Source organism: Cupressus sempervirens, chromosome 1, assembly GCF_028749045.1.
Source record: "Cupressus sempervirens isolate cs-2001-9-10 chromosome 1, ASM2874904v1, whole genome shotgun sequence".
Taxonomy (NCBI): domain Eukaryota; kingdom Viridiplantae; phylum Streptophyta; class Pinopsida; order Cupressales; family Cupressaceae; genus Cupressus; species Cupressus sempervirens.
In genome coordinates, this window is record NC_143118.1 from 510,014,895 (window position 1) to 510,032,530 (window position 17,636).

Here is a 17,636-nt window from a genome sequence, read left to right on the forward strand (position 1 = left end):
TTTTTTCATGACATTGAATTTTTTTGTATTTTTTATATTTTTTTATTTTTTCGGTGATACATCAAAGTGCTTATTGCTAGGTTTTCACTAAGATGATTATTTTTTCAAGAGATCTTCTATTTTTTTTTTGGATTTTTTCAAGATCAATAAGTATGTAAAAAAGAACTGAGCGATGAGCCACTAAGCTTAGAACTTCTTTAGATGTAGGAAATTGATAGGCTCCACTAGTTGTTCCCCTTCTAGAGTAGAAAGTTGATAAGCACCAAATCCAAATGCTACTATGATAATGTATGGGCCCAACTAGTTAGGTTCAAACTTCCCTTCTTTTCATGGTTCTGCTAATTTTTAGGGTCTTCTTTAAGAACAAGTTCACCCACTTGAAACTCACAAGGATGAAATTTCTTGTTATACTAAGTAGAAATGAAATTTTTATAAGCCCTCATATGATCAAAAGCAACCTTGCAACATTCATGAAGAGTTTCCAATTCTTGTACTCGCATAGCTCTATGGTCTTCATTGATTATCAACCCATGTAAGGAGACTCACAATGAGGGGATCTCAACTTATAAGTGGAGGACAACCTCAAAACCATAGACTAAAGAAAAAGGTGTGGTCCCTATAGGAGTATGGATGGTAGTCCTATAGGCCCATAGTGCCAGATTGATCTATAATTGTCAGTCCTTCCCAGATTTGTGAACTATTTGGTGCAAGATTTTCAACAATGTTTTGTTGGAGACCTTAGCTTGGGCATTCCCTTGAGCATAGTAGATGGAGGACCAATATTGTTTGACTCTAAATTTATTGCATAATTATTTAAGGTCCTTATTTTGGAATTTTCCTCCATTATCAGTAACAATAGAGGAAGGAATTCCATAATGACAAATGATGTGGTTTAGTATAAATAGGGAAACATGTTTGCTTGTACCAATAGATAGTGGCATAACCTCAACCCATTTAGTGAAATACTTAGTTGTTGTGATGATGAACTTGTGGCCACTGGATGTAATTGGATGATTTTTGCCTACCAAGTCAAAGGCCCATTGTTGAAATGGCCAATATGTCACAGAGGGAATCAACTCATGACCAGGAGCATGAATCAAATTACCATGAAGTTGACATTTCTTATAGGACTTAGCATTATGAACAAAGTCAGCTTGCATGGTTGGCCAGTAATAACTGCCCTAAGCAATTTCCAAGCAAGTGCAAGGCCATTAGAATGTGCCCCACAAATATCATTGTGGACATTGGCTAGTGCCTTTTAAGATTCTTCTAGCTCTAAACATATAAGTAATGTTCTGTCTAGAATCTTCCTATACAAGTCACTAGAGAGAAAAGTGTAATGTGAAGTATTATGGAGTAGTTGGCATTTTTGGTTGCACATGAAGGTTTCAAGAATAACTTGATCACACATGTAACATAAGATAGTAGGATAGCAGAAGGAATCATGACCTACAATGATGCATATCACATGGTTATTTGAGGAATAATAAGTAGGAAGACGTTGTTCTTCCACCAAGAACTCAAATAATGATTCATGTTCTTGCAACTAGAGGATAGATGCTAGAGTGTCCATAGCATCAACATCCTTTTTTTTTGCTCTAGAAATTTGCTGGAATGTCAAAAAAGTGAAATAGTTCCTTAAAGCATCAATCAACTTCTTATAGGGTATCAAATTGTCATCCTTTTTTTGATATTCATTGTTGACTTGATTTATGACAAGTTGGGAATCTCCATAGATGCACAATTCAATGATTCTCCATTCAAGGGCCATTTTGATCCCATTTTTTAATGCCTCATATTCTGTAATGTTGTTTGTGCAAGAAAATAAGAGTTTGTAGGATTTTTGGATTGTATAACCATAAGGGAAAAAAAATAGGACACCTACTCTAGCCCCATTCTATGTATAAGAACCATCAAAGAACATTTTCCAAGTTCTCCCAGTGATGTACATAATTGAGGCATCTAGAAACTCAATTTGCATAGGTGTTGTATCCTCTAGTGGAAAATCATCCAATTAGTTAGCTCTGGCTTGCCCCTTAAAAGCTTTATGTTTGACATACTAAATGTCAAATTCTAAGAGAATCATCATCCATTTAGCTAGATGGCTAGTAAGTGCAACTTTTCTCAACAAGTATTTCAAGGGATCAATTTTAGCAATCAGGTGAAGCATATGTGCCAACATGTAATGCTAGAGTTTTTGGAAAGAAAAGACCACTGTTAGACAAGCCTTCTCAATGGTTCTATAGTTCATCTCATAAGCCACCAAAGTGTGATTGATGTACTATATTGAACATTCTTTTCTAGCCTCATCACTTTGTGCCAATAATGCTCCTAGAGAGGAAGTTGTAGCTAAAATGTACAAAATTAAAGGTTTTCCTAGTATGAGTGGCATTAATACAAGATTTTTAGCCAATTATCAATTTATTTGGTCTAGGCTTTGTTGGAAATCTTCATTCTAATGTGAGTAGAACCTTTATGCAAATTCTTGTTAAAATATTGAGCTTTATCAGCCAACTAAGAAATGAAACTTCTAATGGATTGTAGGCATCCTTGTAGACTTCTAGTTGACTAATATTTCTTGGAGGATGAATTTCTATGATTTCTTGTACCTTTTTATGATCAACCTCAATTCCTTTTGCTAATATAATGTAGCCTACCAATTTTCTAAATGTGACACCGAAGACACACTTTTTTAGATTTGGCCTAAGTTGAAATTGTTCCAGACAATCCAAGATCAAACTAAGGTCATCAAGATGCGTGTCTCTTTTTTTAGATTTTTCTAATGTGTCATCAACATAATTTTCCATATTTTTATTCATCATACCACAGAAGATGGTGGTCATTGATCATTGATATGTAGCACCAGCATTTTTTAGCCCAAAGGGCATGACATTCTAGTAGAAGGTGCTCTAGGCACATGTGAATGTTGTCTTTTCTTGATCAGCTGGAGTAATCTTAATTTGGTTATACCTAAAAAAGCCATCCATTAGGGAGTACATTTCATAACCTATCATCATATCTACTATCATGTTTATGTTGGGAGGTGGAAAATCATCCTTAGGGCATGCTTTGTTTAGATCTCTAAAAATAGTACATGCTCAAATGGATTTATCATGTTTAGACACATGTACAATGTTGGAAATCCACTCTGTGTAGTCAATAGCTCTAATAAAGTTTGCTCTCAAGAGTTTTTCCAACTCTACTTTGACCAAGAGGGCTATATGTGGATGCATTTTTCTTAGTTTTTGTTTAACAAGTTTTACACCAAGAGAGATAGATAAATGATGCATGATAAGATCTAAGTTGAATCCTAGCATATCTGAGTATGTCCATGCAAGATTGATCTTCTTGTCTTGAAAGAATTTGGCAAAACTCTCCTTTTCTTCAGTTGACAATGATTAGGCCACATGGATAATATTAGGAGATTCCTCTATCCCCAAGTTAATAGGCTATGTAGGTTTGATGAGAATCAAAGATATGCCTTAAAAATAGCTTGTCAAACTACCAAGTACCTCATCTTTAGGTGCCTCAAGGAGGTTTTCACCATTGGGTTATGCATCTTTGTTTCTACTTTTTTTAGGTTTAGATACTACCACAAAGTGGTTTTTGCCATCTAACTGATTGTTTTTTCTATTAATTTTATGATCGAGGTACTTGATATTTGATTCCATTATGTTAACTATGGGTTCAGTGGTATAAGAAGTCATGGGTTCAATGGTGTTTAGGTAGCAAGCAATCTCATAGTCATTTTGAAAAAATGGTATTTTAGGTCTTTGTTATTGAACCGACCAATCCATGAGATTAGGGTGAAGCAAGGAGAGAGATGTCTAAGTATCAAGGTTATTAATATGAAAAGAGTAATCTCTGGTGACATGAAAAGTTGAGCCTATAGTGAACATTGCAAAGGAATCTAGATTAGGAATAGACCTCGAGGGACCAATGTGGTCCACTAAAGCAGTTTGTGAGCCAAACTCATCTAACCCTATACTAGACTCTTCGACTACATTTGGTTGGATTACATAGCTATGAATGAAATCCGCCCCTAATTCACTAGATGTGTCTAACAAGCTTTCCCATTCGAACTCATGAGAGTCTATACTCTGATCTCTAGTAATTAAGCGAGCAATGTTTTATCTAATCCATCCTTTGTTTAAGTCTTAATGGTCAGATTCATCTTGTTCCTACTATTGAGAAGTGGAAGCTTTAGCATCATTGTGGGTAGGTAGTATTTCTTCTCCCTAAAGGAGAGAAGTGAGAGGCATGAAATCATCATCTTGCAAAGTGGCAACAACAAAGGTAGGATCATCATCCTTTGATTCACTAAACATGGGTGCTCTTCTATCAAATGTTTATATTTCATCTTCTAGCCCAAAACCTAGGCGAACAGTATCTCAAGTGTCACGACCCTTAGTATGACTTAAAGGTTCTATTAGAGATTTTTTGTTACTAGTTAAGGACTCATGTCTCTAATAGCCCCATGTTTTTAATAAGTTTATATCCTTTTTTGTAACATTTAGGAGAGATGGGAGTAGTGACTATGACTTCTGCCTCATCTTCCTCTTCCCTATATGTCCAATTTTTGATTTCTTGTTGTTCTTTTTCTGCTTCTAAGGGGATTAAGAATTGAACAAATGTGCCAAAAAGAGTCATTGCAGAAGTTGAAGGCTTTTTTGTGCTAGAAAGTTTCCCATAAGACCAAGGGGGAATAAGTAAAGCAATAATAGAGTCCAGAGTGTACTCACCCATTCTTAGGCTTATCATTTTCTGTTATTGCTCATACTCTATAAAGGATGGTTTTAGCTCATGAGAAGAGTGATTATGTGGAACCAATGTTTATGTAGCAGATAGCATATTGATAGACATTGAGCTGTCACTGGGGACAACTATCTTAGTACCATTAAAGGGAACTTGATATACTGATGATACGTAGAAGAAACTTCTTGCATGTCATGAATCCATGGTCATCCCAACAACAAATTGTAGGCAAGTGGTATGTCTAGGACTTGGAAAATGACATCTTTTTCAACTAGACCAACTCTAATTGGAAGCACAATTAGACCTTTAGAAGGTCTTTCAACCTCATCATAGGCTTTTATAGTGATCTTGTGCCTAGGGTCAATCAAAAATTCAGACATGCCTAACTATTGGATCACATTGAATGAGATGATGTTCAAGCTTGCACCATTGTCTATTAGGACTTGGTGAATGCAAGTATAGAAGATTTAGACTTTGACATGGAGGGAAAGTTTGTGGGGATGACTGAGAGCTCTATCATCTTCTTTAGAAAAGTTGAGGCAGTAAGGTGAAGAGATATAGTTCACCATAGCTTGGAATAATTGCATGTCAATATCCATGAGAACGTTAGTAGAACATAAAGATTTTTCAAGGATGTCCTTGTGAAAAGGGGATAATTCTAACTACTCAAAGATGGAAATTTGAGCCAGGCTACATTGCAACTAGATGACAAGGTCATAATTGGAGATTGCTAAGGTAGTTGCTTATTTGGACGATGAAATTTTTTTAGGATCATTAGCAGCTTTTATAATGATTTTAGATTTCCCCCTAGTGACAATGTTAAGTGGTTCACTCTGTGAAGAGGAAGATTCAACCACTCAAAGTACCACCTTAGGTCTAATGTTCTTGTGGTGTTGGGGAACATTTCATGTTTTGAGGACAACTTTGGGTCTTTTATCCTCAACATCATGTTGGGTTGATTGTCAAATTTAGAATTCATCGTGCAAAGATACTCAACAAGTTCAATCAAGTTGATAATGTTATCCATGTTAGATAGGCATAGTTGATCTTAGTATCATGATTCTTCTTAGGAGCTTTGGAAGTTTCACCTTTCTCATATTCAAGAAAAGGTTGCTTGAAAGCTTTATGGTCAAAATTTTTAACAATACCATCTGTGACAACTTTTACTATGAATAATGTTTTTGAGTTTAAAAAAATGTTCAATGTTATGACCTTTGCTTTTGTGATAATTGCAAATATGATCCTCTCGCCACCAAGGAGGTCTAACGGGTGGGTCATAGAGGCCAAATTTTTTTGGTAATGTCACTATTTTTTTTGCAATCAAGATCTTTAAGACCACTTCATAAGGTTCAACCATTGGTGCATAAATACGTCATTTTTTATAAACTTGGTGTTCTTGTCATATGTTTGTGGTTTTGAACCTTCTTGTTGTTTTGTAGCATAGATGGAATTAAAAATATTAAACATGGGTTCCTTGGTCTTAGGAGCATCTACTACTCCATCATTGACAACATATTTGTTCTTATTCCAAGGTTTATTTTTGTCCTTGCCATTTTCATTTCCATTTTCTCTTTGTTCACAACAAGGTCACCCTTCTTGATAGCAACATCCTCAATGTGATATGCACTCTCAACCTCGAGGCAGGTTTCTCCCCCTAATATAGAGAGAGAAGCTGAGAGGAAGGAGTCCTCCCCCCAGAGGCCTTCCTCTAGGCCCAAGGATTTCTTGCTTCTCCCTTTGGGCTTGGTCCTGGGCCAAGGGAAGGCTCAATCTACTCCCATGGGTTTGGAGGCCAAACTCTTGCAACTCATCAACAATTCCTCTCCTAACTAGGTCTCTCATTGGGAAGAATGGATTGACAATTGCTCTCTTGACAGCTAAAACAACTAGTGCATGATGAAAAAGAAAAACAAGAACCAATTTCAAGATCACCCCCCCTGTACCCAATGACTACTCGAAGCAAGGTTAAGGCTGATGTTGGTTTAACTCCCAAGCAACTAGGCAAGAAGAAAACCAACCAACTCTTGCAAGAAGAAACCAAAAGGAACTTGGCAGATGGGAGCCAGAGAACCATCAAGGAACTCTCAGGAAGTAAGAAATGAAGGTCATTTCTTGGAATATAAGGGGCCTATATGGGGCCCATAAACAAGAATTAGTAAGAAATATGGTCAGAGATCAAAGACCCAATTTTTTGTTGATCTAGGAGACCAAGATGAAAAGGGAATTGGTTAATAAGTTATCTTTCAATAAACTCATGAATAGTGTAGCCACTGATTCAGATGGAGCCTTTGGAGGGGTGCTAATTCTTTACAACAATAGGAAGTACTAGTTATCCACCATTTTCTATACAAATAATGCTCTCCTTTGCAAAGTCTCCCTTCACCATAGTGATGATTCTTGGTTCATCCTAAACCTATATGCACCTAACTCTAAAAGGGAAAGGAAAGCCTTTTGGGATAGTTCCATTGTAGTCATCAACAACATCAATACCAAAAAAGGAATCATCATGGGGGATTTCAACTCCCTTCTCACTGATAACAAAAAATGTGGAGGGCTAGCCCTAGATTAGGAAAGTAAGCTTGACCTGACCAATTTCATCCACAATCTTGCTTTTATGGATGTGGATCTCTTGGGGGGTAGTTTTACTTGGTCTAACAAAAGAGTTGGAGGGGAATGTATCCAAGTTTATCTTGATAGAGCCCTCATCTCTCTCAAGTGGCTTCAAACTCACTCTTGTAGATTATCCCTTCTTCCTAGAGTTGGCTCATATCACTCCCCTATTTCTCTTTCTGTGAGTCCCCTTGTTGTCAAAAGGAATTTTCCTTTTTGCTTCAAGAAAATGTGGATAACCCACTCGGATTTGGAACCTAAGATTTCTTCATGGTGGAAGATTGAGATCGAAGGCACTGCCATGTACAGGGTGCCCAAAAATTGAAAAATGTTAAAAGAAACATTAAAGTTTGGAATAAAATCGAATTCAGCCATATTTTCTAGAATAAAGATGAGAAGATTGCTCAGCTTAACTCTATCTAGGAAGAAATTTAGCACATCGGTTATAATGATTAGAACAGGCTAGAAGAGAGGGCTAGCCTCTCAGATCTCCATAACATCATTTCAAAGGAAGAACATTATTGGAAACAAAGATCTAGAGTTAATTAGTTAAAAGAAGGTGACCAAAAATAAAGGCTCTTTCATCTAACCACCCTAAAACATCGGGTAAACAACAACATCTCTTCCATTAAGAAAGGCCAGGCTCATTTAACCAAGGACAATGAGATTACAGATGAAGCTATTCAATTCTTCTCCTCCCTCCTTTCCAAGGATCCTTCTCTCTTGGATCCCGACCAAGTTGATATTTTGTCTGCTATCCCATCCTTGTTGCAACCACACCACAATTCGATGTTGAAAGCTATCCCCTCCCCAGAGGAAATCTTCCTGGCTCTCAATTCTCTCCCAGGAGAAAAAGCCCAAGGCCCAAATGGCTTCCCGACTTTCTTTTTCCAAGTCTTTTGGGAAGTGATCAAGAAGGATTTTATTAAGGTAGTGCAAGAATTCTTTGCCACCAGAAATCTTCTGAAAGAACTAAATGCCTCCTTCTTGGTTATCATCCCTAAGACTTTGGGAGTTGACTCGATGGATAAGTTTAGGCCCATAAGCCGTTGCAACTCTTTGTAAAAAATCATTTCAAACGTTCTTACCTCAGGACTCTTCAACATCCTCCCTTTGATTATTTCTCCTCAACAAATTGGCTTTGTTCCTAGGAGATAGATTATTGACCCCATTATCACGGTCCATGAGGTCATCCACTCTCTTGAGGCTGGTAAGAAGGAAGGTTTCTTGCTCAAACTGGATATGTCTAAAGTCTATGATGGGGTGGACTGGAATTTCCTTTTGGTGGTCCTACAGGCTTTTGGTTTTGATGCCCAAGTTTGCAAGCTCATCTCTCAACTTGTTACTTCTTGTTTATCTATTTTGGTTAATGGTTCCCCTTCTCTTTTCTTCTTCCCTTTGAAAGGACTAAGATATAGTGACCCCATTTCTCTTGTTCTTTTCATCATAATGGTTGAATGCTTGGGAAGAATCATCTATAGGAAATGTCAGGACAGGAGTTTGCTTGGTCTAAAGCCCTCTTCAGGTCCCTCAACCTTCACTCACTAGCAATTTGTGTATGATACCATTTTGGGGGATGAAACCTCTATCAGTGAGGCTAGAGTTTTCAAGGGCCTCCTGAATACCTACACCATGGGCTTAGGCTAGGTGATCAATTGGGAAAAAAGCTCAGTCTTCTTCATCAACACTCCCTTGGAGAGATAGAGGAAGATTGCCTGCATCTTGGGAAGTAGTATTGGGTCTCTTCTTGCCAACTATCTTAGCTTGCCCTTGGGCACCAAACTCTCGAATTCTTTTTGGAACAACATCCTAGACAGATTCAACAGGAAACTTGTAGGTTAGAAAGGTGCCACCCTAAGCCAGGCTGGCAAGTGCACTTTGGTTAAATCCATCTTTTAGAACCTCCCAACTTATGCCTTAAGCCTTTTTGGCATCCCAGTCAAGCATGCTAAAAGGATGGAGAAGATTTAAAGGGACTTTCTCTGGTCAGGGTCTGATGACCATAAGAGATACCACCTCATTGCCTAGGATCTTGTTTGTCTCCTCAAATGCTATGGTGGTCTTGGCATCAGAAAAATCAGACATCTCAACAATGCTCTACTAGCTAAGAAAATATGGCACATTTTTCAAAGTTCAAGTGTTTGGAGGGATATCCTAACTGAGAAACACCTAAGAAGGCAGTCCCTCAACTCCCTATTTGATGGGTCTGAGATTCCCTAAGGGTCTTACATTTGGAGTGGGATTTTGAAGGCAAAGCCTCTGACCAAATCTAAGGCGAGGTGGAAAGTTGGCAACAAGGACAATATCCTTTTTTGGCATGACAACTAGACATGTCAGGGACCTCTAATCAATCACCCTTGCTTTGGAAGATGGGCTAAACAAAGCATAGAAAGATATGGTCTATATGTCAGAGATTACAAATCTAGAAATGATTGGCATGACCTAGCTGAGCTATCCTTGGACCTTAACTCTCAGATGATTTATCTGAAAGCCACCTTCCTCAACAATAGTAGGGATACCCTCATTTGAGGGGATTCTTTGAGTGGGCTGTACTATGTTGCCTTAGGATATTTCTCCATATGGGATAGGATGGAGAATCCAATTTGGGCTAAAGCCTGGATTTCTAGTCTCACTCCTAAAATCAACATTTTCTTCTGGCTTCTCCTGCAAGACAAAATCCTAACCTTGGATAATTTAGCCAAGAGAGGCCAAATTATTCCCAATAGATGTAGCCTCTACAAACATGATCCAAAAATGGTTAATCATTTGTTCATTCACTATTCTTTCTCTTACAAGGTGTGGAACATCCTAACTAGGGACCTTGATTTTAGTTGGTGCCCCCCAATTAGTTTCCAGGACTTCTTCAGCCAATGGAGAAGCCACCACTTTGGCAAGAATTGACATTTATTTAGCTTATGGATTCTCCCACACTTCTGTTGGGGAATCTAGAAAGAGTGCAACAATAGAATATTTAGAGAAAGGGAATCTCTAGAATTCATTATTGCTAAGAAAATTGAAGGTCTCACCTTGGAGAACTATGCTATAACCAAGGGTGGAAACATCAAGTAAGGAGGGAAGTGTAAAGCTAGAAAGGAAGATAGGAACAAGAGGAGATAGGAAGCCAGATGGTCCTTTCCCCCTGAGGACTGGTACAAAGCCAACTTTGATGGGGTAGCAAAGGGGAATCTTGGTCCTGCCGAAAGTGGAGGCATTATTAGAAATAGTTTGAGGAGAGTAATTGCTGCTATTTCCTTCCCTCTTGGTCACCAAAATAACCACTTCATTGAAGCCAATGAAACCAACCATATTGTTAAACTAGCTTTGGCTTCTAGAATTGATCATCTCTGGCTTGGGGGCAATTCCTTAAACATCATCAACTATATCAAAGGTCTCACAATGACATCTTGGACTATTGCCAACGTTATTGAGGATATCAAATCCAACCTAGGAAAGTTCAAAAAGACTTATGTTAGCCATATTTTTAGGGAGGCCAACCTAGTTGCTAACTGGTTTACCAACGATGCAGTCACAAGAAATTGGGTGATGACGTAGAGGAACGATGATGAATTTCTGGTTTCAGCAACTAAGTTACTCTAGCTGGACCAAATCCTAGGCATAAATATTATTCCTTTTTAATTATGACTAGATTTTCCAAATCACATGTTGGAAGAAGAGTAATAAGAAGTAATGCGGAGCCCTTTTCAAGATATAATTATGCATACAGAAGGCATGCTTTGAAGGTAGACTCGAACAAAACCACTAAAAATCATAAAAACATTTTCTTTTTTTTGCGTCCCAACCAGTTCTGTTCTCTGTAATAGTACTAGTGGTTTCAAGTTTTCCAAGCCAAAGACTACCATGGTGGGTGAAAGGATTAGAAGAGAGCCTTCAAGGGAGGCGAAGAGTTGGAAGGAGAAGAAGAAGGTTTGTTGTAAGCTCAAAAAAGGTGGAATAACCAGGTTCATAGAGAAGCTGCATGGTTTTGATGCTGGGGTTATGAAGGTCATGGTGGATTCTTGGAGCAATGGGAGAGTCAAAATTGATGGTGTAACCCACCAAATCTTCGAGGGCTTAATCACAGAGGTGACAAAAATCTTGCTAGACGGCATAAAATTTTACAGGGACAAAAAGATATCGGCCAATGCTATAAATGTATTTGTCAAGGATGACAAGGAGAGAGACAATCTCATCAAGATTTACACCTAATACAATATTGAATCCATCAAGAAATTATGGACGTATGTCCTCAAAATCCTCATTGAGTACATTACTCTTGATCCTAGGTTCGACAAGATAAGAACACACCATTTTGTTTTGCTAAACCACTTTAGGCATGGTGTTAAAATTTCCTTTTCCTTCTATATTTACACTTCCATGTCTAAGGGTGTTGAGGATTTCAAGAAAAAAACTGTTACTAATTCTGCCCTCCATGAAGGCCTTCTTCTCCTAGTTTACGAGTTTTTGAAAACCCAAACTAGAGGAAAATCCCTTGGTGACTCAGGTACTGAATCAAAGGATATTGCCAGTTCGGACTTAGAGGATGTTCAAGTCATTAAAACAGAGGAAGCCAAAGCCACCTCTATTGCTCACAACCCCAGTATGCCTAGTAGAAAGAGTCCTACAAGCTGCCCCCCTACCCCCTAAGCCTGAGCCTTAGGAGGAGAAAATTGATAGTGGGGAAGAGGAGGAGAAGGAAACTGATTCAGAGGAAGAGGATAAGGAGCTGGGGAAGGACAATGTGAGTGAGGAGAAGGGGAGGGTTAGTGAAAAGGAGGAGGCTGCCCCTATTTCCCCTCCATGTAACCCCAAGAAAAGAAAGGTCGACCAGGCCTTGATTCAAGAAGAAGCCTAGATTCCTGAAACCCATGGCCCTGACTCACCCATATCCCCACCGAAGGAGATGAATGAAATTATGGTGCAAAGAAGTGGGAAGGTGGTAAGGAAGAATAGGAGGAGGGCTTGGAGAAATTTCAACATGGACACAACTAGGCTGGGTATTGTCAGAGAATCGGTGAACATCCAGGTGTTGGAGGACCTTAACAACATAACCCATTATGACTAGTTAATTGACCCCACTATGTTGGTCATCTCTGAAAACATGTGGGAAACTAGCTTCAATTTCCTAAATAATGCAAAGAGTTTCTTGGTAGACAATTTTTGTTCTATCAAATGGTTGTTTTAGGAAATTGAGGCCCTTAAGGAAAAGAACAACCAGGACACTAGTCAAAATACCTGCAGAGTTTAGGAGACCACAGGAAAGAATACTACCCAGCTTGGTAACCAAAACATCCATGGTGGCAAGGACACCAGGGATGGACAAGAGGATAGACTCTCCTTGATTGAATAGAAAGTCCAAAAGTTTGAATCCATCCACCAGGTGCTGACTAAACAAATTGTGGACACTCTGCACACTTTGAATGAGAATATTGTCAACTTGGGTGACTCTCTAATGAGAGCTGCTTAGGTAAGGACACTGCATAGAGGACTAGGATGGATTTTGAGTAGGTGGAGTTTTCTTAGACTGAAGCTAGGTACAAGGTGAACAAGGTAGACCAAGTGGGGACCCAGAACAGGAACTAGGAAGGAGCAGATAGTCAGAAGGACAACGAAGTTACAAAAACTTTGCAGGACTTAGAGAAGGACAACCAATAGTCTACTTCACTTTTGGTTTTGTTCTTTGTTTTGGTTTTTGGCCTTTTCCTCCTAGCCTAGGGCCTTTTGTCAATTTTTAGCTTTTAGCAACAATCTCTTGTTAGTTAGACTTTTAAATTTTCTTTCTGTTATGATGTAATATTTTGGGTTTTAGGATCCCTATAAAACCTATTTTACTTAATAAAAAACATACATATTTGACACCTAACCTAGAAAGGAATGAAGTGACAAGACCCTAGATTACTGAAAATACATTACAAACTCTATTTTGATAGCAAAATGACCCAAGTGATATTCTTCTAGAACCTAGGTGATAGTAGGACAACAATTTATATTGTATGACACAATTTACAGTAACAAGGTGATGCTTTTCTTTGGAGCAACAGTTATTCTTAAGTAGTGCAATAAAATATAGTATGTCTAGGTGATAGACTTGGAAGGAGCCAGGTGATACTTTTTTGGACAAAAAGTGTCACACGATATTTCTCTAAAGACTGTGCAATAGTTTGCTAGTGAATTTTGAAAAGGACAATTTGGACTGAAAAATTCATGTTTTTAGTTTGACAGTCATGTAATTTTAGATTAGATAGTGTGAGATTTTAATTTGTGTCAAAGGACAACGAGTTTTGCAAATAGTAAGGGTATTTTAGCATGTCTCAAAAAATTGAACAAGGGTCAACATAACCTTGTCAATAAGCATTTGTGATATCAAAACAACCTTCCTAACAATTTTATCAAGATGTTTGATTTGTGAGATCATTTACAGAAGTCAACACATTTGAAAGTACTTGCCAAGCAATCTACCTTAAAGTCATAGTTTATTACTCAACAACTTGGCTCACACTAAGTGCTCCTTCACCTCACACCAAGTAGCTTCCCATAAGAGATATTGGCTTTGTCATGGAAGTTTCATAAGTACAACCAAGGGAACATAGATGGTGAGTGTAAAATCTTGGGGTGATTCAGGTAGTCCACTAGGATTGATCCTTGCACCAAGAAGTTCAACAACAAAAAAAGGGTAGTTACTAACTTAGAGTGTTTATAAAGGGCTTTCATTTGTAATTTTCCTCTTGAACCCAATTATGAAATACCCCACCTTGTGGTGGATAACAAACCTCATGGACATAAGAGCACCTTAAGCATTCTTTCTTAGCATTTTCCTCATGGTCCTAATCCCACAAGTAATCACACTAACTGAAGACAAACAATATATCTACCAAGGTTTTGTGTCCTTGATAGCCTTGAGTTTATAGTGGGTTGGAATAGTTAGGTTTGCTTGTCTCCACTTGGGTCATTCGTCTTGGTTTCCCAAGAGTAGGGCTTCTAACGGATTCTAACTACAACAAATTGGATCCACTTTCAAGAGTCAAAATTTTTGGTTCACCACAAGGGTGAAGAGCATACTCTCCTATCTTGATCAGTTCCCCCAAACATGTTAAGGAGCTTCAATTATCCCTTTTCTTTCAAAATCCAAAGGCAAGTCAAAATTTTTGATTCACCACAAGGGTGAAGACCATACTCTCCTATCACTAAAGAATCTCAATCACAAGTTTAATGTTCCTACAAAATAAAAACAACTAGTATAATGTCGCGCATGAAATAAAAGAAAATAAGAAACTTTTGTTTTTATGCTTTGGATAGCCCTACAAACAAGTGTTAGTAGCCCTTGCACATTTGAAGCTCTAGCATGGATTCTTTTAAAGGAAAGTATGCATATGCTTCAAGGCAACAACTTGAAAGCACAACCATTAGTCCTACAAGTTAGTCCTAAAATAGCATAAAATCTGCAAATAAACCTCTGTCAAATAGTCATAGACTTGTAAGATCCACCAAATGGCAAGAAACAACTGAAAATTTGACCAAACCACCCAAAGAGAAAGAAAATTCAAACTAGGTGATAGTTTTTACTAGAAGACTATCGTATGATACTTCTTAGTATACCTATGTGATAGTTTTCCTTCATGTGATATTTCTACTTAAGCTAGGTGACAAAGCTTACTATGTTGAGGCAATAGAGTTTTCTAAGATCATGTGATAGTTTTACCATAAAAGTATGCACAACAGTACAAACAAATGTCATACGATATTGGCAAAGAATAGCCAGAAAGTTGTGATTATTTTAAAAAAAAGTGAACTAAATGTCAAAAATGCAAGAAATGTAGTGAGATAAAGAGAAAAACTAGGATGTTATGCCCCACGATGGGCACCACAAATGTACACTTGAAATGTGTCACACTCTAAACCATTCTATCCAAGTGATTCCATGAGTTCAAAATGCTTGGATATCGACTTAGAGCTCCCTATCCATGGAGTGAAAGAAAGTATATTTGAATGTGTGAAGTTCTCCATGAGTGCTCTCAAGAATTTGAATTGTATACCTATAGCATAACAATACTCAAGAGTGTGGATCCTTTGAGGGGGCAAGCTCTCTCTCTTTTAAAGTCATATGGATGGTAGAGATCAAGATCAAGATGATGGAAGATCAAGGGTGGAGTTTGAAAATAAGGTTGATCCATGTGCACACACAAGTCAACCAATAAATAAATAGTTGACTTTGCATATGAGACAAAAAGAGTCTCTTCCTTTAATTTGTAAAATAGAAATAATGCTTTATGTGTGAACGTTGAGTGGGTTAGAAGAAAGGGGGCTTTTATTTAATTAAAAGGAGATTTTCTTTTAATCAAATAATTAACTTAGGATAGTGTAGTCAAAACTATAGGTTACAATCAAATTAATTGATTTATAGCAATTTTGCGTAGGTAAATGATTAAATAATTTAGCCAAAAATATTAAGGAGGGGGGTAATAGTCTAGATGACCATTTTTAGATGATTACACCTATTTTGTCATATTGCATTGGATCATGATTCATACAAATATTTTTCACTATGGTAAATTTTTTTATGATTCATGCATTTTATTGTATGGTTTCTAGGTCTATTGCATTTTTTCATTTCAGATACAGAGGCTTGATTTCTAGGATTTTATCACTTTATTTGATTATTATTGATACTAGCTGTATTTTGAACAACCTAACAAGTTCCTACAAGATGTTAGAAGAAGAGGCTTTTAATAAGACTATTAATACTTTATTTTTATAGGTTGCTTAGGAGATACAAATGAACATTTCACCTTATTTACAACTTTGATCTTTTAGGCATCTTAAAGAGGTTTATTTTCATATTTGATTTGGTGTCAGAGAAGTATTTTGTTGACTACATTATCAATTAGAAACTTAGAAGCATTGGATTGGTCACATGAGAATGAATCTAGTTAATTAACAATCTAAATATTCATGGTGTGTCTATACTTAGGAGAGTATTCTCTTGTCTATATAGAAAAATATAAATCTAGGCCCCTAAAAATTCTCTATTCTTTTTGTGTACCTTTTAGTGAGTCTATCATTGAGTTAAATATCTCATAGGAATGACTCAATTAGGAACACGAAAACCTTTCCGTTCTAATCCACAATAATCAAATGCCTCCTTTTGAGACTAAAGCCTCAAAAGATGTAGTTATTCTTGTTAGAAATGTTTAGAATAACTGGGGGGCGGGGGGGCTAAATAATTTACTCAAGGTCCTTCAATAACATTTGAACAATTAAACATAAACACTTATATTTTTCTTATCACGTTGTTGCTCGGTCTTTACTGTAATGATAAAAATATTGTCTTAAACATAGCGTGCCTTGCTTAATGGGAACATCATCAAATTTAAAACACATAAAAAATTCAACACATGTTTAACACTAGGATTTTATGTGGAAACTCAATTTAGGAAAAACCACTAGCAACATGTCACCACTTTTTCACTCTTTCGAAGTGAACCCTATTAGGAGCCAACCTTGTTAAATGTTTACAATACACACTATTAAATGTGACCTTGTTAAAGGATTTAATCACCCTATTAGGAGTGGCCTTGTTAGAGGAATTTGATCATTCCACTTAGAATGTCACCTAGTTAAAGGATTTACACAAATTGTTAAGTCCTTTAAATGACTATTAGGTCAACCTCTGTTAAAAGGATTTCAATGCGAACTATTTATAATGATTAGAAAGAAATAAATAGGTTTCGATCTATATGATTACAACTCACTTTGCAGGTTCAGATCATTATTCAGTTCATGTGATGACTCACTAATAAGCCTCCCATTATCATCTCTAATTTTGATTCACTTGACAACCCTTCAAGAAATCAACCTTCTCCTTTAACCAACACTTAAGCCTTATGCTTAGATTCACTTATCAACATCAACATCTATGTAGGAAATCTCCTTTAGCTTTGCATTCACTCTCACACTTATGGATCTTTGATAACCCTTCTTTTGTGTGTCTCTTTCTCATACACACCACACCATTTTTTTGACTCTGTACCTCTTTAAATAGACAATTCTTGCTTTACCATTTTTTACAATAGATCTTAGGTTTTGTGATCAAGTTCTACATGATTCATTGTATCTATCTATCTTCTTGATCTTCCTCTAGAAGATTCTCTAGAATCCATCGATTAGGTCTTTACCTAGTCCTCACCTTGAATTTAATGATCCAATTTATCGATCTTATATTCAATGTGGTTTACATCTCTCAAGAAACCAACTAAGTCAACTAAATCTCACAATTT